Here is a 21,359-nt window from a genome sequence, read left to right on the forward strand (position 1 = left end):
GGTATTGCGCAACAGGTATGTGGGGATTGTTTAGGGAGCACTTACATGGGGTTCAGTATAGGCTTGTCACAGTGACGCAGGGAAAGGATGACAGTGTAAAGTAACCCTGGGAGACAAGAATGTTGGAACAACACGTCAAGAGGAAGAAAGAACGATACTTACAGAACAGGAAGAAAGGATCAGGTAAGGCTATAGCGAGTCACAATGTAGACAGGAAGGGATTTAACAATGTACTTAAAGGAGTAATAGGGGGATTTGAGAAGTCCTTGACGAGTTACAATGTGAAGAACAGGAGGAGACTGGACAGAGTGTGGGCAGATCAGATGTAAAAGAGGAAAACTAGTGCCTGGAGTCCAAGGAGGCGGTGAAGCTCCTCACTGAATACATTGATCAATGTGAACACAGCGTCAGAAGGCAGATATGCTCGAATATGCCGGACGCTGAAAAAGGATTGACTGGAAACTTAGAAAACATTATGATGGATTATTCTCCGATGCCGGATGAGATATAGCCCAGGTAATGGATGATTCCCCAATTCCGGAATGGTGACAGTCCAGGTAATTTTGGAAAGCGAGCAAATATTGCTGAGCTATTGGGCAGGATCTGTGTGTCTTCGCTGGCAACAGACGCAGAACTAGATGATTGGAGGGTGGGAAATGTTGTTCATTTGTTGACGAAAAATAACAGGGATACTTCTTGGAAATATCGACCGGGGATTCTTACATCAGTAGTGGGTAAACTACTAGACAGGATTATTGAAGAGGGAATATGTGTATTTGGAAAAACGTAGTCTGGTTACGGAGAGAAAACATGGCATGTTGTCCTTTATGGGTCAGATTGAATTATTTGAAAAAGTGAAACTAAAACTAACAGATGAACCAGGACAGTCGAAGTGGTGCATTAATTATGGTCAGGCGTTTTAATCAGTTCCCCAGGAGGACTCATTCAGAAAGTCAGGAGGCATGGGATCCTGGGAAACCTGTCTGCGTTGATTCATAATTGGCTTCCTAAACGAAGGCAGATTATGTAGATGACAGAGTGAATTCTGGCTGGAAGACAAAGGGCAGCCGTTTTCCGCATGGAGAGTCGAAACTTCGGTACATTTTACAACTCTATTGCGAGTCTGCAGTTACAGTGCTCCGAGAAATAGAGCTGAGGAAATAATCGATTTAATCTGATCACACCGCAGCACCTGGATAATAAATGGAATTAGGGATGATGACGTAAGCAAATCGCTGAGCGACTGACTGCACCAGCGCGTTTTCTAAACTGACCTGTCAGTTACCTATTACAGGGCAGATGCTACAATGACTTCAAAGCAATCTTTTCGAATGGAACCCTGCAACTTAAAACCAGCATTTCAAAGTGTTCAGCAGCAGCTCCTGGTGCTTATTAAATTAACCAGCCTTCCAAATGCCAATTCCAATTTCCCAAATTAAGTACACACCAAATTATCCGAATGCCAATTTACCTGTGAATCGTAATTCTATCGGAACGGGTGTTGATGCGTTCACATTTCGATCCATTTAACCCTGAATCCACATGGCCGGTGTGCAATCCGTGTCTCCCTCCGAAATCAATAATAAATGAAGCACACAAAACTGCATAAACTAAAAACACAGCGAAGGCAAAGCAAATACTTGTATTCCTTCAAAACAATCGCAGGCAATTGGAGAATATACATTCTCTATACACGTCATAATGTTGTATACCTCTATCAAATCTCCCCTCAGTCTTCTACCCGCTCGGAAATAAAGTGCTGACATATGTAATCTTTCCTTTTAATTCAAAACATTCAGTACCGGCAGTAGCCGTGGAATAATTTTTCTGCATTCTTTCAATCTTATTTGCATGTTTCCTGCAGGTAGTTGAGTCCAACCGCACACAATATTCCAAATTCGGCCCCAATAAAGGCTTAAACAACAGCAACGTAACGTCCCAACTCCTGTACTCCTTACTTTGGTCCAGGAAGGCGAAAGTGCGAATAGCTTTACAACCCTGTGTAACTGTGCCGCAACTTTCATTGAATTATGGACCTTCATTCCGAGATTAGTTTGTTCTATCGTACTCCTCAGTGTCTTGTTTCTCATTGTGTCAGACCGACCCAGGCTGGTCCGCTCAAAGGGCAAAATCCAACGCTTGTTTCCGTTAACTCCGATCCGCTATTTTTCAGCCATTTTTCCAGCTGTTCCAGATCCCGCTTCATGCTCCGGTACTCTTTCCCGCTGCTGACTGCATCGGAAATGTTGTTGTCATCGGCAAATTTGCTCATCCGGTGAACAACATTATTATCCAGATCGTTGATATAGATTAAGAATAACAACGGCTACAGCGACGGTCCCTGGGACACTCCACTCATCACAGGTCCCCCGTCAGAGAGACAATCATCCATTACCACACTCTAGCTTCTCCAACATAGCCAATGGCTAATCCAATTTACTACCTCATCGTGAAAGCCAAGCGACTGAACCTTCTCGAGCATCCTCCCATACTGAACCTTGAGAAATTCCTTGCTGAAGTCCCTGCTAGACGGCATCCATTGCCTTGCCTTCCACACCATTCCTGGTAACTACCACGGAAAGCTCTGTGAGATTGGTTTGACATGACCTACTACGCACTGGCCCATACTGACTATCGTTAATGTTCCTGCTTGTCCAGATAATTCCCTTCATTCCCCATGATCAGCGTAGTCTGAACACCGAGGACAATTCATCATTACATAATACTTGGCGAGTCCCTTCCGAGCAAAGATATCGAGATCATCCAGTGGTCGGTACTGATATTTATGGCCTATTATTTCTTTAAATTCTCCTGCACTTTATTATCCGACGCACTGAGAGTAGTCTGGAAAAGGAAGGCGTCATAGCTTTAAATAGTTAATCGACTTGCTTAACTATAGCAAGATACGGTGTGCTCGATCGAGCACAGAAGATAGAATATTACAGCACAGTACACGAGGTTCTGATAGGCTTTCAACTAATGTAAGTTCGATCTAACACAACCCCGCTGCATCTGAATCAGAATCAAAGGTTTCAATGGTAAATTTAAAGAATCAGAACCAGATTTAATATCACAGACATACGGCGTGAAATTGTTAACTTTACGGTAGCATTACAATGAAATACAGGATAAACAAATATAGAGAAAATAAAACTGAGATACAGGTGGCAGCGGGGAAAAAAGCTGTTCCTGAATCTCTGAGCCTGAGCTTTCAGGCTTCTGTATCTCCTTCCCGATGGTAACACTGTGTAGAGGGCACGTCCTGTTCGTGGGCAATGTTAATGATGGACGCCAATGTGACAATAATTATCCCTTGTAACAATGATTAACGAGATACAGATAATCTGTATTTACCAACAAGTATCTTTTATTACTTATACTAAAAACACATAGATTTACACACTATCTTCCTGTGTGCACCCTACTGGAAACCCTGACACTCCATGAACAGTCAATGAAGAGAAAAGGTATTATCCGGGTACAGAGTCTACGCTGGCAAGACATTCCATAGAAACACAGAAAAGATAGAAAATCTAGAGAACAATACAGGGCCTTCGGCTCACAAAGTTGTGCCGAACATGTCACTACCTTAGAAATGACTAGGCTTACCTATAGCCCTCTATCTTTCTGAGCTCCATGTACCTATTCAAAAGTCTGTTAAAAAGACCCAGTCGTATCCGCCTCCACCACTGTTGCTGACAGCCCATTCCACGCACTCACCACTCTCTGAGTAACAAAAAACTTACCCCTGATATCTCCGCTCTGCCGCTACCCCACACCTTCAACCTGTGTCCTCTTGTGGCAACCATTTCAGCCCTGGGAAAAAGCCTCTGAATATCCACACGATCAATGCCTCTCATCATCTTCCTATCCTCATGTTCCCGATCTCCACGTGTCCGTGTGGTCCTACTTTTCGACAATGGTTGGTCTCTGGCCGCTGGAGAGTTATCACCCCTGCATATTTGAAGCACCTATCTAATATTGTTCCTCATCAATTGAACCATTGGATCCCCAAACTATTGGCTCAAGGTCACCTGACCTACCTGGGTCACCTGTTTACTGATCATTTTACAGAGCTACAGAAAACATATTTTACGTGGCTCTGCCCACCCCAGACTTATGTATTCGTATCTTTACACCCTGACTGGTCCAAACCAGTTAAATGATGCAACCCGGACAGAGTCCAACGAGACTACAGATTGCTTCTTTGATAAGTCTGGCATTTTACATAACAAGTAGCTGCTCCTCTGAGCATGGTCTCAGGTTTATTGCTCTGATTAGATTGTCCCTGGGTCAGGAATCAGTTCAGAGTCCACGCCCTTCTCGTAACAAATGGCGACTTTTTTTTAGCATGGTCTCAGGTTTAGCAGATCATTACCCGAAGCTCCCTGTGTTCACATTCACTTCCTCTGATTAAATTATTCCAATGCAAGAATCAGTTCATAGTCCACAAAATGGGTGGGGCCGGGCGCACAGAACTGGCTTGTCTGCTTCCCCAGTCTTTGATCAGTCTGTAGTTTCTGCTGGTCAACAGTGTTTTATGAGCCATTCAATCTGACACGACGGTAACTTTCTCGGGTCTGCTGTCGCCTGAATGCACCAGGGTGGATGATGGAGGTTTTGCGGAGATGCCGAGTGCTGTAGGGGTCGAAGGGGTTTACAGAAATGCCGTGTGATGTGGGGGTTGGAACGGTTTTGTTATGTACCCCGTAACGGGTTAAAAGAACCAGCAGAAATGGAACACACCTGGAGTCTGGTATTGTTACAAACAAAACACTATTCATTAGCATCTACGTAATTAAGGGAGATTAAGGGAGCTAGGGCTTCACTCTTTGGAGAGAAGGAGGATGAGAGGAGACATGATAGAGGTGTACAAGATATTAAGAGGAATAGATAGAGTGGAATGCCTGCGCCTCTTCCCCAGGGCACAACTGCTCAGTACAAGAGGACATGGCTTTAAGGTAAGGGGGGGGGGGGTTCAAGTGTGATATTAGGGGAAGGTTTTTTACTCAGAGAGTGGTTGGTGCGTGGAATGCACTGCCTGAGTCAGTGGAGGAGGCAGATACACTACTGGTTTAAGAGACTACGAGACAGTTATATGGAGGAACTTAATGTGGGTGGGGATGTTACATGGGAGGCAGGATTTGAGGGTCGTCCCAACATTGTGGGCCGAGGAGACTGTAATGTGTTGTACTATTCTATGTTCTATGTAATATAGTAATATAAAACCAGATAAACCAAACAGCTAGCAGAGTTTATGCAAACACAAGTGTGTAAATATAAAACCCCAAACTTGCTCAAGCTTAGGTGGTAAATGATACAGTCTTACGATGGTACAGGAATGACGTCAGTTCAGCTCTTGACATTAAGTTGAGTTGAATTGAGGAGGGAGAGCGAGAGAGAGGTGATTTGTTTTCCAAGTAAGCCGATGCCGTCGAACTTACCCTTGTCCTCCGAAGTCCTGTTAAGGTGACCGACTGTGATCACACAAAAGGGTACCGTTTTCTCGCGGTAAAGCTATCAGCACAGTCCAGGGTTAAACACACCGAGAGCTATCCACCGGTCACTCCTTTTCCACACTGCGAGCAAAACCCACACTTTAGGTTGCAGTGAAAGCTTAACCAGTGTCTATTTCTTCTGTATTTCTGTCCTTGTCTTCCGTCTGTCTGTGTGAAAAGTCAGCTGATCTTGTACGTATCCCAAACATGCTGAACGCTATCTGTCCATTATATAGCCCCGCCCTTCCGTAACCATGGAGACTCACGAGCTGTTCGGTGCTCTTTCTCTCCCTGAATCAGTGTACATCCACACTCTCTCTCTTTTAAAGGCACATTTCATATTGAATAAAGCTTAGGATCCCGTCACATCTCCCTACTATTGGGGAAAAAAGTTTGAACATGGAGCAAAATTTTTTGTCTAACTGTAGATTACAGAGTATAAAGCAATGCTTACCTGATTAACATGTAGCACACTACAGAAGCGTATAAAAATACTAGCTTCTATATCGTTCTTAAACTTAACATCCAGACAATCAATCCACCATGTTATTGTCTTCACCTTTCACATACTTTGTTACAAAACCAAATTCCCGCAAAACCAAATCCTGTTATCTTCAAACTGGCGTTTGATCTCACATTTTCTCTTTTCCAGTTCACCACAGAACAATTAACCATCACGTGATCAGCTCCAACAGCGCTTTCAAGGACGGCCTGAACTTTATCCTGCACAGGAGCTAACTCCTCACTTATGTTTTCGAAACTAAGCCCATTCGCTGAACTTCCAAAGAAGTCCTTTATTCCAAACAAGTCATTAATTCCACCTCCAAGATCTTTAGTTCTATATGTTTCCATAAGAACACCTGCGGATGGCCTCTCTTGGTCAAAACAACACTTCCCTTTGTTTTGAGAAGTCTCCGGACCCTGTGTCTCCAATTCACAAACTTGAACAACATCACCAAGGTATTTATCGTTAAATTCCAAAATATAGCTAATCAAATCATCGTGTACTGTCTCCGCATCTGAGAGAACTGGTTCTGTCAGCAAGGTCAAAGGTCCTGAAACCAATCCAGACTTCACAGTTACTTTGTTCAAAAGTCCAGAGACAGCACCCTTCTCAATATCTTCAATAACATTCACCTCACCAGTGTTCATCTCATCACAAACTTTTAGATCACTGTCTACTCAAGTGACTGAGAATCCTCAATTTCCATTGCTACCAAGGCTAACCCATTATTCACTGAACCAAGTCCATCTGACACAAAAGAACTGCATTCCTTTTCAACCGGGTCAAACACCTCAGACCTTAACTGAGTTTCAACACAAGTTTCAGTACCCTGTGAATTCACAGGTGCTTTAACAACCTGAACACAGGCAATCGAGCCAACCTCCTCTTCTACGCTTTCATTACTAGTCCCAATTTCAAATTCCAGTTCACCCTGATTAACCCAGCTACTCTTTTTGAGGCTCTCATTCAGGGAAAACTTAACCTCATGGGTTAAAGCAAACTCGCCTGCTGACTCTCAGCCACTTTCTCATCATCCCATTAATTTTTCTAACCGAATCTGAACCTCAGCCTCAGTAGGTTTACTTTCAACAACATTTCCCACACATCCTCTTGAAAGGTCCCCTTGCATATATAATGCTGTGCTATTAACGGCTGTATTATCGAAATCCTAATTCCAGTGCTCACCTTAGGTTTTAACTTATGAGTAATTCCCAACAGCAAATCCCTCTTCGCATCATCTCATACTTCAGGGGATGGTTCCACAGAAACCGACCAACCTCAATCTTCATTGGTGCTGATTTTCCACTCAAGTTAATAAAAGAGTTATTCTACTATAAGATCAACCACTAATCACTCAATTAAGCCCACAACAAATTTAAAATGGCTACCACCAATTTTGTTATTTCCCAGACGAGTCCCCAATTTTGTTACGTATCGCGTAACAGGTTAAACGAACTATCAGAAATAGAACAAACTGGAGTCTGGTTTTAGAACATAGAATAGCACATCACAGTACAGGCCCTTCAGCCCACAATGTTGTGCCGAACCTTAAACCCTGCCGAACACCTTAAATTGTAACCCCAGATCGCTCTGGTCCCCCACACTGCCAAATTTCCTGACATTTACTTTGTATTCTGCTTTTTAGGTTGTCTTTCCAAAGTGTGCCACCTTACACTTTTCCGTGTTGAACACCATCTGCCACTTCTCAGCACACTTCTAACTCTTTGGGTGATTCCAGTAAACCAATCTTCGATACGTGCCAGCATCTTTCCTATAATACCTTGAGATGTGATCTTGTTTGGCAGACTCATGTGCGGCAAGACGTTAAAAACCATCTGAAAATCCAAGAGAAAAACAACAACTGCCTCTCCTTTGTCTATTCTGCTTGTTATTTTGTCAAAGAATTCCAAGAGATTTCTCAGGCAATATATACCTGAGGGCAGAGTATTGTCTGAACGGTGTCGAGTTAGGTAAGGGAGAAATGCAAAGAGACCTAGGAGTCCTAGTTCACCAGTCAATGAAGGTGAATGAGCAAGTGCAACAGGCAGTGAAGAGGGCAAATGGAATGTTGGCCTTTGTTACAAGGGGAATTTAATACAAGAGCAAGGATGTTCTTTTGCATTTTTACAGGGCCCTGGTGAGACCACACCTGGAATACTGTGTACAGTTTTGGTCTCCAGGTTTAAGGAAGGACATTCTGGCAATTGAGGAAGTGCAGCGTAGATTCACTAGGTTGATTCCTGGGATGGCAGGGCTGTCTTCCGCAGAGAGATTGGAGAGATTGGGCTTGTACACGCTGGAATTGAGGAGATTGAGAGGGGATCTGATTGAAAAGTTTAAGATAATTAAAGGATTTGATAGGATTGAGGCAGGATATATGTTCCAGATGTTGGGAAAGTCCAGTACCAGAGGGCATGGATTGAGAATAAGAGGTCAGTTATTTAAAACAGAGTTGAGGAAGAGCTTCTTCTCCCAGAGAGTTGTAGAGGTGTGGAATGCACTGCCTCGGAAGACGGTGGAGGCCAATTCTCTGGATGCTTTCAGGAAGGAGCTGGATAGATATCTGATGGATAGGGGAATCAAGGGATATGGGGACAAGGCAGGGACTGGGTATTGACAGTGAATGATCAGCCATGATCTCAGAATGGCGGTGCAGACTCGAGGGGCCGAATGGTCTACTTCTGCACCTATTGTCTATTGAAAACCGTGCTGAATTTGGCCTATTTTAGCATGCACAATGTACCCCGAAAAATCAGCCTTAACGTAATCCAACCACTGAAGTTAGACTATCTGTTCTACAATTTCCTTTCTTCTGCCTCCCTTCCTTCTTAAAGAGTGGGGTGACATTTGCAACTTCCTAGTTTGGCAGAAACATTCCAAAATCAAGACAACCTTGAAAGATGATTACTCATTGTTTATGAGGGGGAACGTCTTCACTGAGAGGTGGTGAGAATATGAAATGTGCCGCCAGAGCAAGTGGCAGGGTCGATTTTCAACATTTCAGAGAAGTTCCGATGGGTATATGGATGGGAGGGAATGGATGACTATTGTCCCGTTAGAATTTGCTTGAACGAGGCAGATTAATGGCTTGACACAGACTAGACTGGCCGAATGGCATTTTCCAGCGTTTTAACTTTCCATGACTCTAATACCTTCACAAACTCTTCAGCTACCTCTTGCTGTACCCTGGGGTGTACATAATCTTGTCCAGATGTCTTATCTACCTCCTGTTGTTCCAGCTACCAAAGCACATTTCCTCATTAGTAATGGCATCTATACTCACTTCTGTCCACGATACTCTTGAATTATTGTTTTTTTTTTAAAGGAAGATGATAAGTCAGAGTAAGTACTGTAGGGGGCAGTGGAGGAAGAATAACATGGAGGTACTTCACCGGTGAAACTTGGAGAAGGGGAGTGTTGTAAATTTAAAAAAAAATCTCCTCAAGATACGTTTTTCTTAACGAAACCAGAATAAAGCACTGCATGCCGGCATGTGTAAAACTAAAACAAAATTCACACCACTACACTTAAATGAGAGCACAATCCAGAAAAATGAAGAAATGGTCTCTATGGAAGATCAAGTCAACCACTCATGTCCGTCCATAGAAGACATCCCAGCGATTTGAGCACATAATTTCCCAACAAATTGAGAAATGAGTGTTTCGCGACCGCTGTACCTCAGGTTATACCAGCTCGAGCTAAGAAACAAGTAAAATATCATAATAATTTTTAGAGGTTGACAAACCCTGTGTAGGAGTCGATAGCTCCTTCATCATTAAAGGTAGAAGAATTAATTAAATAGTTGAACTATATTCTAAAGATATAAACATGAACTTTAGTCAGGATCAGTGCAGAGCAAAGTTTTGACAGTTGCAATCGAGCTGGTAGTGTATGAACCAGATCAGCCAAATACAATGCAACTTAGAGAGGGATATTAAACATAAGACTAAAGACGTGGGAGCAGAGTTAGGTTATCGAGTCTGCTCCGCCATTTCATCATGGCTGGTCCAATGTTCCCCTCAGACCCAATCTCCGTCTTTCTCCCTGTATCCCGTCATGTCCTGATAACTCAAGAATCTATCAACCTCTGTCTTAAATAAGCACAAAGTCTTGGCCTCTACAGCTGCCTGTGGCGACGAATTTCACAGATTTTCCACTCTCTGGCTAAACTCATCAATGTTGCAAATGGGCGACCCCCTAATTAGAAATAGTCTCCACTGGTCCCAGACTCTCCCACCATAGAACACAGACCCCCCCCCCCCCCCACATTCAGCCCATCGAGGACATTCGATAGGTTTAAATTGTATCACCCATCAAATACTCTTCATATGACAAGGTACTCAATTCTGGAATCACTTTCATAAACCTCTGTTAAACTCGCTCAAATGTTAGTCCATTTTTCCTAACATCAGCCGCCCAAAACAGCTTACATTCGCTAGGTGAGTTGTCAGTTCACGGCTGGTATGTACAGACCAAGTGAGGTCCTCGGTGATGTGGATGGCAGGAACTTAAAGCTGTTTATCCTCTCAACCCCAGATCCATTGATGTCAATAGGGGTTAGCCCATCTTCATTCCTCCTGAAATCCACAACCGTCTCCTTCGCTTTTGCGACACTGAGGGAAAGGTTGTTTACTTGACACCATTGTGTCAGAGAAATAACTTCTTCCCCGTAGGCCACTTCGTTATTTTTTTTAATATTAGGCCAATAAATGTAATGTCGTCGGCAAACTTAATTAACAGATTGGAGCTGTGGGTGGCGATACAGTAAAGGGTATACAGGGAGTAAAGGAGGGGACTCAGTACATGGCCCTGAGGGGCTCCTGTGATGAATCAGAAAGGTGGAGGTGTGGGAGCCCACTCTCATTACCTGCTGGCCATCTGAGAGGTAGGGTCAAGGACGAGAACTCTGAGCTTCCTGTTGAGCCTGGAGGGGATTATGGTGTTGGATACTGAACCGTAGTCCAGGACCAGCATTCCTACATATGCATTCTTCTTCTCCAGATGTGTAAGGACGGTGTGTAGAGCAGTGGCTATTGCGCCGTCTGTGGATCGGTTGTGTCGATAGGCAAATTATATGGGGTCCAGCACCGTCATTTCGTAAAAAGGGTTACATACACTAATCAGACAGGTCCGCGTTCGTCACCAAGTCATCTCAATGCCCCGCTGTGACCCCACAATCTCGAGTCATTCCCCATGCCGATCGCATTGCCCCACGCTCTGCACACTGCCCCGTGTCAGGTTTCAAGTTAATCCCTCTACCCGCTCCAGTCTCACGGCCCCATGTCAGTTCGAAAAGTGTCATTTCCCAATGTAATTAACTGTGCAATTGGAATTATGATGATATTAAACTGGAACATCGAAGCATAAATCAGGAATGGATATGTCCTGGGAAATGTCAGTGTTTTTTAGGCTGCACTTCCATGGGGTTCTGGATAGGTTTGCCTCATTCAGGCAGGGAAAGTACTGTAGGGTGAAAGAAGCATGGTTGTCAGGAGATGTGAAACATCTGGTCAAGATGAAGAAAGAAGCTTTAGGAAGCTCTCAGTATTAGAAAGCAAGGATCAGACATGACTGTAGATTTACAAAGTAGCCGGGGACAAACTGAAGAATGGAATTATGATAATTAGAAACGTCTACAGAAGCTCTGCAGTAACTTAAGGAAGGCCCCAAGCCATTTTAGATGCATGTGAAGAAAAAGATGACTGGAATGAGTATAGGACCTGTCGGGGATTGAAGATGAAACAAGCCCCTGAAGTCGGGGGCAGAAGGGCAAGTCCTGAATGAAGACTTTAATTAAGTATTCACCAGTGAGAGGGAATTCTTGCGGGGAGAGCTACTTCAGTGATGGGCAGATTATTGGAGAACATTCTGAGAAACAGGATTTACGAAAATTTGGAGAAGCATTAACTGATTTGGGGGAATCAGTATGGCTTTCTGAGGGGCAGATCATGTCTCACGAGCCTCGTTTAATTCTGTGAGGATGTGACGGTCATCCTTCTGTTAACCATGGTAGGTCCTTTCGGAAGGCTTGGCATCTTTGCAAAGTTGGCTTCTGGATTCAGGACTGACGCCCAAGAAGGTAGAGGATAGTTGTGGATCGAGCGTTTTCTCCCCGGATGCTGGTGCCAGCAGTATCCTGCAGAGATCTGTTCTGAGACCCCCGGATTTCTGTGCTTTTAAAATGATGTGACCAAGGAAGTGGAACGGTGAGTTATTGCATTTGCAATGATGTGGAAGTTGGTGGAATTATGGATAGTACAGAAGATAGTCAGAGTTTACAACGGGACAGTGACAGGACGCAGAGCAGCGCTGATAAGTTACAGTTGGTGTTCAACCCGGAACGTTACAGACTGATTCACGTTGGAAGGATGAATTTGAAGGCAGAGATGATACTTTCTCCAGTCAACCGACGGCCGCACATTAGTACGAGTTCCACAATGGAAACAGAGAGATGAGACTTTCTCCAACAAGCCGTGCATATCGGAACGAGAATCACAATCGGCACGGAGCGGTGTACTGCAGGAGCAGAAGAAAGTGTGATTGTCAGGTGAGCTTGACCACATCCGCTGTTCTGCACATACTCATAGTGACGCTCGAAAGGCAATATACCTGACAGTGAATCAGGGGGGAAAAATATAACTTCGTTACAAGTAATAGAACAACCTGGGAACCTGCAGATAGTTTGCTGATTTCACTTGCTACTTTTGTTCAAAGACCGAATGGATGGAGAAATAGTGGCAGAATTATGGCTGGTTTGAGATTAACTTTAAAGTGAAATATACTGCATAGCACGTCACGGGTGTGGGGTGTCAAGTCATTCACAGGCAGAGGTCAGGTTCCTGCCAAAATTTGTGCGCTGGAAAACCTGCTCTTCAAACTGTCCACAGCCCTCGCTAATTTCCTGAAGACACGCTCCCTTTTTGCTCAGAAGTCTCTGGAATATCCCTGTGGATCTTTTAAAGTGTTTGGAGGAATATGTGCAGTGTATTTTATTGTAACACATGTCAGCTGCCACTGTGATTTCCATCACTCAAACCGTCCGGAATGACTGAAAAGAACGAACGAAAAGATGAACAACTGTTCCCCTTTAATAAAGAAGTGTTCTCCATTTACCCTCCCAGAGCAAACTCCTTCCCTCAATTTCAGAAGCGAATGTGCTCCGTCAAATGTTACAATATAAATAGACTTTAAGATAAATGCCTACGTTAAAAGCAACACAGATATAAAAGCATATCCTATTTGAATAGCTGAAGCCAGGTATCATGGAAAATTCGCATCATATGTTGTTTTAGAGTAAATTGATTGCAATATCCCAGGAGGAGTCAAATCCTTAACACGGGAACGGTGAGTAAAAATAGTTTAATGTAAGTGTTTGTACATTTGGTTGTCACTAATGTCCCTGACGTGATCGCCACGCTAATTGCCTCAGTGGAATTGCTCTCACCTCAATAAAAGTCTGCTAAACCGATCACCAGTCCATCTGAGCAGCTGAAACGTTCCGTACAACTGAACGCTGCTTCTGACGGAATATGGGATATGCGGCGATTTACTACATCGCGGCCATTTTCTATCCCACAATTGTAGCGGTTGGTGTCCCCGGTAAGATGCCGGAACCGGTTACTTGATGTATGGTGCCGTCGTTACTCTGCTGCGGTATCCGCACTGTTACTGAGCACAGATGCTACAGTCGGCGGAAACGTGTTTCCCGAATGGAGGATTCAGGCATCTGATTGTTTTATTTTGATTTTCATACTTTGATCGAAGTGATTATTCTTTTGTCAAATACGTATGTGCCGATATTGACAGGGTTTCATTATTTCCCCTCGCTAGGCTTTCTGAAGTTATGCTGGTCTCTGCTTTTCTAGGTTGGAGTCTCTATCAGTGCAGACACTTCGACCTTATAACAACGTGGCAGCTTATATAAATTACGTTCCAGTCTATTTTCGACACGTCGATCTGTTCTTATATAAATTAGTAAATGATAAATTGTTTTTCTATCTTTTAATTCCATTTTGTCACCGCAGTAAACAATCCCTTCAACTGTTTCACGCCGAATAATGGAAATGATGTTCTTCACGATCTTCCATTCACCGGTCCGTGGAACGTAGATTCTTTGCTCTAAACTGTCCAGCCGGAGTGCAGCGACGGAGACCGCACACACTGGACTCCCGCTTTCCACTTCCAAACAGACCATACACTCCATAACATCGGTAGAATGGGGGCATTCAGGGAATTGACCATATTTCTATTTTGTTTCCAAATTTCTTGCAGTTAATTTAACGGCGATTGTGATCCTATCTCGGGGAAAATGCGGACTCTCCAAATGCATCACCCGTTACCTGGTTGGAATGGCAACAGCGGATCTGATGGTGGTTATCGTTGGTGCTTTATTGGAACAGACCAACAATATCTACATTTATTCCAGATCCCTGCTACTCACTCCTGTATGCGCACTGACACTTGTATTTGTCCAAGTAACGAGGGACTGTTCTGTCTGGTTCACGGTCAGTTTTACCTTCGATCGCTTCATCGCAATATGTTGCCGAAAGCTGCGGGAGCGATACTGCACCGAGAGAACAGCAACGGTGGTTATGGTAACCGTGATTATACCGAGCTGCGGGAGATGTGCCCCGTTTTACTTTGCCATTGAACCTTACGTCATCATTGACAACACGCCGTGGCGGTGCACCGGCACATATGAATACGCCACTTCACCCGTGTGGAGAGGATATTCATTACTGCAGAGCATTTTAACACCATTGATACCAATCGGATTAATCCTGGTGTTTAACGGGTTAACCGTAAGACATATCGATGTGGCAAATAGAGTCCGCAGAAGGCTTCGGCACAGCGGCGACGATCAGAAAGATGCCGAGGTGCAAAAACGCAGAAAATCGATGATTTTGTTGTTTTCTATATCAGCTAATTTCATATCATTTTGGATTCCCCATGAAGCCCGTTTTCTAAAATGGCAAGCGCAAAACTATTTTTACGAGGATAGATATTTGAGTTCCCCGATATACATCCTACAGCAATTTGGGTTCATGATGCAAGTACTCAGCATGTGCACCAATACTTGTATCTATACACTGACACAGAGGAAATTCAGAGAAGAGCTGAGGAATGGAATGAAGTATGTGTTTACATTAAATGGCCATCTGTGTAGATAACTCCCGCGTCTAATGACAATTCAGCGGAGTTTTCAAATAAAGCCGTTTTACAATGAACAGGTTTGGCAAAAAAAATAGTCGTGAATTCAAACATTCATAGCCCTGGTCATCCGGGAATTGCAGAATTGGCGGAAGATTGCTGACTTCATACAGTTCAGGTAGGTAGCAATACAAACGTTCAATGCTGCTGGCGTGATTGTTACACTGGTTGAAGTATGTTCCGAACTATCACAGACACTCGACTGTCACAAGGGCAGTGATGGCTTCAGGAATTACCGTGTTTTAGATGTTTCAAAATGGACAGGGTCGGGTAACAGAGTGTAAAGTGAGCGCGATGGGAAACCAGGGACAGTATCGCAGCTGCAGAAAGGGAGGACAACGTGGAGCGTTCGTTTACTGATAGACTGTGAGACGAATACAGAAACATGATAACCCCATTTGGAATATTGTATACAGCCGTCCCTGCAACGGGAACAGTGAGGAACCGATCGGGAAGCGGGACTTGGACATTTGCCATTTTATTGACATGGGTAACTGAAACTTCCACAATATTCTTTGGCATCTCCCCAGGGTAAAAGGTTTAATTATGGCATAATTTCTCAGTTGTGTCCAGAAAGGATTCATGTCACTATGTCGACAGGCGCATTATCGAGCAGTGCGTACTGGATCTAATATTAGAAAAGGAAATGGGTCAGGTGACAGATCTCTCGGTGGGTCAGCATTTCAGAACAATAGGACAGAACTCCCCTCTTTTTACCTTGTCCAGGGATAGGACCAGAGAGTATGAAATGTGTTCAAATGAGGGTCTGGGAATTATGGTGCTACCTGGCAGGAGTTTTGGAAGGTACATTGGGAAATGATGCACTCGGGGGATTGCGCAACAGATATGTGGGGATTGTTCAGGGAGCACGTACATGGGGTTCAATATAGGCTTGTCTCAGTGACGCAGGGAAAGGATGACAATGTAAAGTAACCCTGGGAGACAAGAAAGTTGGAACAACACGTCAAGATGAAGAAAGAACGATACTTACAGAACAGGAAGAAAGGATCAGGTAAACCTATAGCAAATCACAATGCAGACAAGAAGGAATTTAAGAATGGACTTAAAAAGATTGATAGGGGGATCTGAGAAATCGTTGACAAGTTGCACTGTGAAGAACAGGAGGGGACTGGGGAGAGTGTGTGCAGATCAGAGGTAAAAGAGGAAAACTTGTGTCTGGAGTCCAAGGAGGCGGTGAAGCTCCTCACTGAATAGATTGATCAATGTGAACACAGCGTCAAAAGGCAGATATGCTCGAACATGCCGACGCTGAAAAGAGGATGCGCTTTATGACCGATGATCCCACGGTGCCAGAAGGGATATAGATTTTGTAATAGATGATTCCCCAATGCCGGGAGGGATATAGTCTTTGGAATAGATGATTCCCCGATACCGGAAGAGACATAGTCCAGGTAATTTTGGAAGGCGAGTTCAGATATTGCTGAACTTTTGGACAGGATATTTGTGTCTTCGCTGGCCACAGAAGTAGAACTAGATGATTGGAGGGTGGAAAATGTTATTCATTTGTTGACAAAAGATAATGGGGATAGTTTTTCGAATTATAGAGCAGGGAGTCTTACATCAGTAGTGGGTAAACTACTGGAGAGGATTATTGCAGAAGGAACTTATGAGTATTTGGAGAAACGTAGTCTTGCTACGGAGAGAAAACATGTCATGTTGTCCTTTATGGGTCAGATTGGATTATTTGAAAAAGTGAAACTGAGACAAACAGAAGAATCAGGGAAGTCGATAAGGGTGCATTAATCTTGGTCGGGCATTTGATCAGTTCCCCACAGTAGATTCATTCAGAAAGTCAGGAGGCATGGGATCCAGGGAAACCTGGCTGCGTTGATTCAGAGTTGGCTTCCTAACAGAAGGCGGATGATGTGGTAGACAGAGTGAATTCTGGCTGGAAGACAAAGGACAGCCGTGTTCCGCATGGAAAGTCGAAACTTCGGTACAATTTACAACTCTATTGCGAGTCTGCAGTTGCAGTGCTGCAAGAAATAGGGCTGAGGGAAATTATCGATTTAATCTGATCACACAGCAGCACCTGGATAATTTATGGAATTAATTCTGACGACATAAACAAACCGCTGAGGGACTGACTGCACCAGAGCGTTTTCTGAACTGACATGTCATTTACTTATTACAGGGCAAATGCTACAATGACTTCAAAACAATCTTTTCGAATGGAACCCTACAAATTAAAACCTGCATTTCACAGTGTTTTCAGCAGCAGCTCCTGCTGCTTATTAAAAGAACCTGCCTTCCAAAATGCCAATTCCAATTTCCCAAATTAAGTACACAAAAATTTATCCTAATGCCAACTTACCTGTGAATCGTAGTTCTATCGTTTCGGGTGTAGATACGCTCACATTTCGATCCATTTAACCCTGAATCCACATGGCCGGTGTGGAATCTGTGTCTCCCTCCGAAATCAATAATAAATGAAACATTCAAAACTGCACAAACTAAAAACACAGCGAAGGCAAAGCAAATTCTTGTCTTCCTTCAAAACCATCGCAGGCTATTGGAGAATATACACTTTCTATACACGTCATAATGTTGTATACCTCTATCAAATCTCCCCTCAGTCTTCTACCTGCTCGGGAATAAAGTGCTAACTTATGTAAACTTTCCTTTTAATTCAAAACTTTCAGTCCCGGCAATAGCCGTGCAATAATTCTTTCTGCATTCTTTCAAACTTATTTGCATGTTCCCTGCAGTTAGTTGAGTCCAACCGCACACAATATTCCAAATTGGGCCCCAATAAAGCCTGAAACCACAGCAACGTAACGTCCCAACTCCTGTACTCAGTACTTTGGTCCAGGGAGGCCAATGTGCGAAAAGCGGTTTTTACGACCCTGTCTAACTGTGCCGGAACTTTCATTGAATTATGGACCTGCATTCCCAGATTCGTTTGTTCTATCGTACTCTTCAGTGCCCTATTTCTCATTGTGTCAGACCAACCCTGGCTGGTCCTTCCAAAGTGCAAAATCCAACGCTTGTTTGCGTTAACTCCGATCCGCTATTTTTCAGCCATTTTTCCAGCTGGGCCAGATCCCGCTTCATGCTCCTGTACTCTTCCTCGCTGTGGACTACACCCACTATGTTGTTGTCATCGGCGAATCTACTGATCCAGTTACCGACATTATTATCCAGATCATTGATATAGATGACAAACAACAACAGGCACAGCGACGATCCCTGGGACACTCCACTCATCACAGGTCCCCAGTCAGAGAGACAACCATCCATTACCACACTCTAGCTTCCGCAACGTACCCGATGGCGAATCCAATTTACTACCTCATTGTGAAAGCCTAGCGACTGAACCTCCTCGAACATCATCCCTTACGGAACCCTGAGAAATTCTTGGCTGAAGTCACTGTTAGACGGCATCCACTGCCTTGCCTTCCACACCATTCCCGGTAACTACCTTGCAAAGCTCTGTGAGATTGGTTAGACATGACCTCCTACGTACTGGCCCATAATGACTATCGTTAATGTTCCCGTTTATCCAGATACTTCTTGTCATACCCCATGACCAGGGTAGTCTCGACACCTCATTTCGTAATTCTTGACGAGCCCTTTCCAAGCAAAACTGTCGATATCATCCTGCGGTCGGCACTCACATTTATGGCCTCTTGTTTTTAAGTTCTCCTGCACTACTATCAGACGCATTTAGAGTAATCTGGAAAAGGAAGGCGCAGTAGCTTTAAATAATTAATCGATTGGACTTAAATAGTGAGACACTGTACCGAGATAGAGCACAGAACATAGAATATTACAGCTCAGTACAGCCCATCGTCTCAAGAGGTTCTGACAGCTTTTCAACTAATTTACGTTCAAACTAACGCAAGCCCCTTCATCTGAATCAGAATCAGAACCAGATTTAATATCATCGGGGTGTGTGGTGAAATTTGTTAACTTTACTGTAGCAGTGCAATGAAACAGAGCATAAATAAATGTAGAGGTTAAAAAAAAAAACATGAGTTGCAGGTAGCGGAGGGGAATTGTCTGTTACTGAATCGTTGAGCTTTCCGGCTTCTGTATCTCCATCCCGATGGTAACACTGTGTAGAGGGCTTGTCCTGTTGGTGGGCAACTTTAATGATGGACGCCACTGTTACAAGAGTCACCCCCAGTAATAATGATCAGTGAGGAACAGAGAATCTGTATTTGCGAACAAGTAACTTTTATTATTTCAACTAAACAAGCACCTAGACTCACACGCCATCTTCACTCCATGATACTCAATGAACAGTCAATGAAGAACAATGAAGAATCTGTATTTGCGAACAAGTAACTTTTATTATTTCAACTAAACAAGCACGTAGGTTCACAAGCCATCTTCACTCATGACACTCAATGAACAGTCAACGAAGAGGAAAGTTATTACCGGGGAAAGGAATCGACTCTGGCCAGAGAGACGAGAGATAGAGACTGGGGAGAAAGAGAGCGGTGACAGAGGCAGGTGAGGTAGCGAGAGATAGAGGAGGGTAGAGAAAGACAATGGGGAGGGAGGCCGGGGAAGTCGAGGAGTCGGGTGTAGAGAGATCGGGGGTTGGTGAAAGATTATCGATGGGGAGACAGATCGGAGTCGGGTGTTTGGTGTCGGTAGAAAGCGGGAGGGGGATAGACAGTAGACAGATAAAGTGCGAGGTGATGCATTTTGTAGGCTCTATTAAGAGCGGGATGTCTACATTATTGATACGGTTTTAGGGATTTTGAGATCTGTTTATAAATCCAAAGATCCACGATGGCACTGGCGATGCACGCGACGTATTGCCAACAGCTCGCAAAATGTCTAGATGTATTTCAGCTGAACCACTGTGGCTGCAATCTGAAACCCCTAGTTTCCCTTTAAGAAACGTACTGTTGAGCTGTTTAAATTACTCAGCCGTTTAACGAGCTGCTGAAGGACCAGGTGGACTTGACTCTCGGGAATGCAGGTGCGGCACCTTTCAGCGATCAGCGAAGGTCAGCCATTACCATTGCCGGAAAAGAGGTCGGTTCGGAAGACCTCAAGCCAGACTAAATCGACGGGTTATGAAACATCCTTTACCCGGCATCTTCTTCGCGAAAGGCCAATTATTTGAAAACAAGATGCATTACGTCAGCGCAACATTGCAGTTTCGGAGGGAAATGAGGGGCTGCTGTCCTCTCTGCTTCATGGAGACATGGCTCAGTTCGGTGGAACAGCCGGAAGGCTTCTCAATCCACCGTTCGGAGAAGATAAGAAGGTATTGTGGTCCGGGGGGAGGGGGTGGAACGGCTGTGTTGTTTCATGACAAACTCCTCATGCTCTCCGTACGTAGCGGTCTTGCCGCACCCTTGTTCTCCCAATCACAACATCCAATGATTGAGTTCTGTCGGTGCTGCTTACCGAGAGGTTCTCCTCATTGATCCGGACGGCACTTCACATCCCGCCAGAGCAGACGTTAAGCAAGCATACCATGTACTGAGTGCCGCGATCGGCAAACAATGAACTGTCTACCCTGAGGACTTTCAAATCATTGCGGGTTTCTATCAGGCTTGTTTCAAGAATTCTAGGCTTATTTGTCATCAGCACGTCATACTCAGTACCAGGGGCTCCCGCACACTCGACCACTGTTAGAGCACGATCAGGAAAAGCTTACTATTCCACCCCCAGACCATATTTCGTGCATTCTGAACGTCTGGTTTTCTTTCTCCTACCTCCACCAAGGCGGAGAGTAAGGAACAAGACACCAGATGTATCGGCAACAATGTCGCGGGAATCGGAGGGCAGAGTACTGATTTGCTTCGAGGCGATAGACAGAAACAAAAATGACTCAGGGCTCATAAGAGAATCTGAATGTTACCATTTTTATGAAGACTCTGGAGAACGAGTGTTTCCCACTGATTCATTCAGAGTCCAGAGTGTTTCTTAACCTGAAGCATTGGGTGAGCACGCCGTACGCAAAGTGCTGAGCAGTAGATTCGTGACAATATTTATCACATTTATTCATTATTATTCATCTATAGGTTTTGTTTCATATTTTGCTGGTTTGGTAGTTGTCTACTACTGTAGTCAGAACTTTATCAGCTTCCCTGGTGGTCTAGTGGTTAGGATTCGGCGATCTCACCGCCGCGGCCCGGGTTCGATTCCCGGTCAGGGAA

General features: G+C 44.1%; 1 non-coding gene across 1 annotated transcript; it reads left to right on the forward strand.

The window, feature by feature from the left end:
- Positions 1 to 21,287: 21,287 nt before the first annotated feature.
- On the forward strand, positions 21,288 to 21,359 carry trnae-cuc (transfer RNA glutamic acid (anticodon CUC)). Its single transcript has one exon. It is a non-coding gene; the product is annotated as a tRNA-Glu (tRNA).

The sequence above is a fragment of the Hypanus sabinus genome, unplaced genomic scaffold (assembly GCF_030144855.1).
Source record: "Hypanus sabinus isolate sHypSab1 unplaced genomic scaffold, sHypSab1.hap1 scaffold_1511, whole genome shotgun sequence".
Classification (NCBI taxonomy): Eukaryota; Metazoa; Chordata; class Chondrichthyes; order Myliobatiformes; family Dasyatidae; genus Hypanus; species Hypanus sabinus.